At 37.1% G+C, this 6,368-nt stretch overlaps 1 non-coding gene across 1 annotated transcript; it reads left to right on the forward strand.

Moving 5' to 3' along the window:
* The first annotated feature begins 6,296 nt into the window (after nucleotides 1-6,296).
* Trnae-cuc (transfer RNA glutamic acid (anticodon CUC)) lies at nucleotides 6,297-6,368 on the forward strand. Its single transcript has one exon. It is a non-coding gene; the product is annotated as a tRNA-Glu (tRNA).

Below are 6,368 nucleotides of genomic sequence, written 5' to 3' on the forward strand. Positions count from 1 at the left end.
ACTTAACGTCAGTAGGAAATAAAATACTGGAGGGTTCAGCTTCAATTTGTATTTGTACACTGTTGAGTCCAACTCCATCCCATTGTATATCCAAGTTTAAAAATTATGCTAAGCACGTAACCTTAAAGTTGACATTACATCTTTTGACACTTTACCGAATAAGATATCTTTTTTGATTTCTTTTAGCTCCGTACGACCCACGGAATAAACTCAAACAAACCACGTTTTTCCCAGATGGTTTCGTCCGATGCACCATGCGATAAATTCAACTTCTCTTTTTTATCCGAAATAAAATTTTTCCGTTGCATTGTGCGTCTATTTGATGTCAGTATTTTTCCACTAAAAGGAAAAATTGGAATAAAAACAAAAACCACACTCAGCTGGTGTAGGCCCAATGGTGTATATATGGAAATACCTTTCCCTTGGCAGCACTCTATAAAAACTACCACGCATTTATGGAAAATCACTTGCATGCGTTTTCCACGTGATCATTTTTGTTTCATATGCTCGAGCTCGTGTCTTTTTGGGTCTCATTTTTTAATATATTAGATTCCCTTCTTTCGTAGAGGAGTTTTAGATTACGAAAGTTGAATTTCACCAGTATCCCTCTTTGAGTCTCTCTCTCTGTCTCTATGATACAAATAAGTCATAGTTCACAAATAAACACCATTTCCTCCTATCCCACGAAAACAGTTCAACATTAAATAGATTGAAAAATATACTTATGTGTCATAATGGACATGGAGATAAGGTAGTTATTTGAGGTTTTTATTATGGTAGAAATGTCATATTTGACATTTAGCCTCCTTAAAGCCAAATTGAATTGAACACTTACAACACTTTTTCTTGTAAATAATCACCCTTATAAAAGCTGTCGTTTTACCAAAACGACTGAATAACAAAAAGAAGGCGGTAGTTGACATAAACGTTTTGTTGCTATAAAATGAAAAGGAGGCAATATTTACCATAACTGACAATAGTAATTATGGTGATTAATGCCCAGAGACGCTTATTACATTTGAATCCATTATAGGGATGATCATTTTGACACTTTATTACATTTGACTCCTATATACTGATGGTGATTTTGACGTTTTATCATTTAACCTTTTCTTACTTTAGACGCCATAATAGACATTAACTGTCAAATTATCAAAAGAAATATGACATTTACTTTAATCGATTAACTAGACAGATCTACAACCCAGAAATTAAGAAAACATTTAAAATGGAAAAATTCTCTCAACATTTTCTTTTACCTAAGTATTTTTAGTTTATGCTTTAATTTGTGTATAAAATAGACAACTAACAGAAGAAAACAAAATTATAGCTAAGCTCTGAAATCGACTACAATAAATGTCATCTTGAGTTAGATCAGGTTAGTTGTAAATTTAATGTATGGAAGAAGCATATCGATGCTACGCATAGGGCAAAGTATAAAACATGATTGTGGTTTGATTATAATAATGGACTTTGTACCAAGCACGCTCTAAAATAGATTAATTAATTGAAAAGGCCGTTGATGGGTGCTATAAAAAAATGTCGGTTTAATGGAATAAAGTCGTACTTATTTTTGGCAGAAAAGTTTAATCATAAAACTATGCTGTCTATTTTTGATCTTTGATTTAAATAATACTGCGTAATAGGAAGAAGGAATTTCTTAACATGTATTTAAATTATTGCTTAATTTTATTTAACAATTTTAGCAAAGTGCGCAGAGTTATAGGAACTATTTATAAACAGATTTCAAATTAAAAAATAAATGTGATTTTCTGTCAAAGGAATTGGTATTGCTTTAATCACTTGTCAATAGAAATTTCATCATATGTCAAAATTCAAATGTTTGTAGCATACATTTTTTTCTTAAGCAATTCACGGCATGTTTCCTTTTGTGAGACTTATTTCAATAGATGGCAGAGTAGTCGGCGCCTTTTTTCTCATTTACCAGTTGTATAAAACTGGTATTTTCTTATTAAAAATGGTGTATTGTTCATGTTCTTACTCTTTCGCTCATTATATCCGTTTAACAAAATGTATTTTATTCTGACTTTTACTTTATTAACCAAGACTACATTATAATAAATAAAATGGAGATTTCAAATGAATGAGACGACGAAACAAATTACTTGAAAACAGTGCAATTTGAATACCGTCTAAATGCTCTATAAAAAAACATATACAATAGTTCTACTAACGTATCTGTCATGAATGACAGTTCGTTACAAAAATGACAGAAACCATCAAATGTTTGAGTTAATTTTTATTCGGTCGACAATGTTGCACAATGTTTAAAAAACTTCTGTGTTTCTGACATTTGGAAGAAATAGGTCCCTAATTTTAGGTTTGTTTACAAATTTTTTTATAACGAACTGTTACTATTTAGAAGTATTCAGAAGTACCACGTTCAATAAATACTAATTATTATTTTTATAATGTACAAAAGATTCAGAAAATTGCTTAGTTTTAAAAATGTTACCAACATGTAGATGCTAAGCCCAAACAAAAGACTGTTTATAATTTTGTTTCAAAGCATCAAATAACTGCAAAAACTGTCAAAAAGAATAAAAATGAATAACAACATAATAAATGGACTTTAATTCTGCTAACTAGGTCAGTGTCGCTGTACAGTCCGTACAGTTCGTCGTTATATCTTCTCCTCCATTCTCCATCTATTCGTACGGGACCAAAAATCACCCGAATAATTTTTCTCTCGAAGCATCCTTAGACGCTCTCATCTTTCTTTGACAGGGTCCAGACCTCAGCGCCATAAATGAGAACCGGGATGATGAGTGTCTTATAGATGGTGATTTTAGATGCTCGAGAGAGGACTTTACTTCTCAATTGCCTTCTAAGTCCAAAGAAGCAGCGATTTGCAAGAGTTATTCTTCGTTTGATTTCAGCGCTGGTGCCGTTGTGTGTGTTAATAGCGGTGCCTAGGTAGACAAAGTCCTTAACTACCTCAAAGTTATAGCTGTCCATGGTGACGTTGTGTCTAAGCCTTCGTTGTTCAGTGTCCTTTATATTTAATACTTGGGGTTGCCCTCATTGACCACTAAACCCATCTTCTTCGCTTCCGTCGAAATGCCCAAAAACGCTCCACTGACATCACGCTTTGATCTTCTAATTATGTCAATATCATCTGCGTTTCCGGGTAATTGGATGGGCCTTTGGAAGTTTGTGCCTCTAGTGTTGACGGTTGAGTTTTGCACAATTCTTTCCAGAACGATATTGAAAAAGTCGCATGACAGTGAATCGCCTTGTCTAAAACCTTTTTTGACAACAAATGCATCGGTGAGATTTTGTCCGACCTTCATAGAGCAGCGTGCATTCTGCATCGTCATTCTTGCCAAACGGATAAGTTTGACAGGGATGTCAAAACTAGACATTGCTCTGTAGAGCAGTTCCCTATAGATGCTGTCATACGTGGCTTTAAATTCGATAAAGAGATGGTGGGTATCGATTTGAAGTTCCTGGGTTTTTTTTCCAAGATCTGCCGTAGTGTTAATATTTGGTCTATAGTGGACTTTCCTGGTCTGAAGTCACATTGATAAGGACCAATCAGGTTGTTGACGAATGGCGTCAGACGTTCACATAATACGGCAGAGAGGATCTTATACGCAATGTTAAGGAGACTGATGCCTCTGTAGTTGGCGCAGTTTAGAGGGTCTACTTTCTTATGTATCGGGCACACTATGCTGAGATTTCACTCATCGGGCATGGTTTGTTCCTACCATATTTTGCAGATCAGTTGGTGCATGCTCCGTACCAAGTCATCGCCTGCTGCTTTGAATAGTTCGGCAGCGATGCCGTCAGCTCCAGCAGCTTTGTTTGACTTAAGTTTAGATATAGCTATCTTCACTTTGCCAAGGTCGGGTAGGCGGAATTGTTGATCTGCGTCGCCGAGGTTGAGTGGTTCTATCTCTCTTACAGCGGAATTCGGTTCGTCATCACAGTTATATTATTTGGAGAAGTGATCTTTCCATATTCTCAGCATGGACTGCGGTTCTACTACGATGTTCCCCTGATCGTCTTTACAGGCTTCGGTTCGTGGCTTGTACAATTGGGAGTTTTTTTTTACCTTTTGGTAAAATTTACGAACCTCATTTCTGTTGTGACATCCCTTTATCTCCTCGATCGCGAGCTTCTCATGTTCTCTTTTTTTCCATCTAAGAAGCCGGTGTTCCTCTCTCCTCTTCTGCTCGTAGAGCTCGCGAGCAGCTCTAGTCCTTTTGTGCAGCGCCGTTTTGTATGCCTCTTGTTTCGTTGCGTGCGCTTGCCGGCATTCATCATCAAACCAGGGGTTTCGCTGTGGTGGCCGTGTGAAACCTAGCACTTCAGAGGCCACTGGTTTTCAATGCTTAATGCAGGAAGCATAGGACTCCTTAAGAGGTTATTATAGACTCGATCGGAAAAGGACATGGCAATCTCCTGCTATTGTAGCCGTCTAACGTCGAATCTTCTCACAGTACTTCCTTGTTTTGGCTTGGATCGGGATATCCGTAGCCGTACCTTGGCTACTACGAGGTAGTGGTCCGAATCAATGTTGGCCTCTCATATGTCTTGTCCAAGAGGTCGAAGAATATGTCTTTGGTGTCTTCATCTTTCTCCTTGGGGCATATTAGGCTTATGTTGGGTAATTTTGCCTTGATGCGGATTCGCGTGAGGCGCTCTCTCACACTGTTGAAACTCAAGACTTTTTGCCTGAGCCTAGTTCCAACAACAAATCCACACCCAAATAGACGCTGTCTTTGTTCTCGGTAGCAGTCGCCCTAGTAGATATCGCAGTCTTTTAGTTTGCGTTTGCCCGGTCCATCCCATCGCACTTCTTGGATGGCGGTAATATCTGCTTGCAGCAGTTTAGTGCTTCCGCTAATTGTTCGGCTGCACGTGGTCTGTTAAGGGACCTAACATTCCACGTACAGATCCGAAGTTCGTTGTCCTTATTTCGTTTGCGTGGGTTGTCAACAGTGAATCCGTCCGTATCCGAGGCTTATTGGTGCTTCGAAACTTAAGGTATTTTTTACGTGGCCAGGAAGTCACCCCGACGGCACAACCCCCAACCTGGAGGGCCAGATCCTTAGTATAACTCCAAGGAAGGGGTGCCGGATAAACCGCTCCTTACAGGCCTGTGCTCCGAATATGTCGAAGAAGCCCTATAAGGTGTTCACTAAGTAGTTCAACCTTACTGGAATACAAACCCAATCACCAGTTGAGGTACTAGGCACCCGATGTTCACCATCAATAAGCAGTTATACCTATAATTAATGTGGGCGTCACATCCCAGCCCAGCCTTTTAGTCCACCCTAAATGTCAAAATATTAAGTTAATAAATGTATGCACATCTGTCCGACTTCTCGTTTAAAATTATTTTTCCTTGTGACTACAAAATTATGTCGTCGTGCAATTCAACAAATAAAAATGGCAGACATAAAAATAGTAATAATTTTCTTAAGCAGTTGCGAATCATCTACGAGTACAAACCGATTTAAAATTCATGAAGATTATTTAAAGTAAGTACGACACTACCAAATGACATTTAAATAGGTTAGTTTAGTAACTAATTTGACAAATAAACTTTTTTTACTCTCGAAAGTTCTTATCTATCAAACTGGATTAAACTAAACCTAAGGAGGTTTCTTCTACGTATTCGCATCGCATAAAACGAAACAAGATTGTTTTATTTAATCTTTCTTAGTGTAGTAAATTGCTTTTTATCATTCGCGGTGTTATTGAAATTGCCGGTTTGTAAACAAATTGATTTAAGTATTTAGATTCATATGACGCGACGCATTTGTGTATTTTTATGAATCAGTAGCAGTCAGTATTTCCACAAGGGAAGAACATCACATTCAGTTCAGAAGAGGTTAAGAAATTATAAAACTTACATATACATATGTCAACGATTGTTATGTCTAGCTTTTATGGACAAATTACAAATGTGATCATTAAGCTTAAAACTAAGTACAGATGGCTGTCAAATCATACAATAGTTTAAGATCTGTCAATTTAAAAACTGTCCCAAATGTCTTACAATCGAGTGAACTTACAATTTGGTGTGACAATTTTGGCAGAAACGTCATTCAGGCATTGTCAGATAATGTTTGAGATTGTCAAATGTCTTTGTTCAGATGGTTCTTGATTATTTTTAGGTCAATGACAGGTATTTTCGGAGAACTAACTGATCCAACAATATTGAAAGATTTGACTTACATAGGTAGTTTTTTGTTTATAAATAAACATCTAATTACAAAATAACGACTTCTGTTGTATTGAAACTTTTGCACCGTTATTTTAAGTCCCATATTGTCTAGTGGTTAGGATATCTGGCTCTCACCCAGAAGGCCCGGGTTCGATTCCCGGTATGGGAA

The sequence above is a fragment of the Eupeodes corollae genome, chromosome 3 (assembly GCF_945859685.1).
Source record: "Eupeodes corollae chromosome 3, idEupCoro1.1, whole genome shotgun sequence".
Taxonomy (NCBI): domain Eukaryota; kingdom Metazoa; phylum Arthropoda; class Insecta; order Diptera; family Syrphidae; genus Eupeodes; species Eupeodes corollae.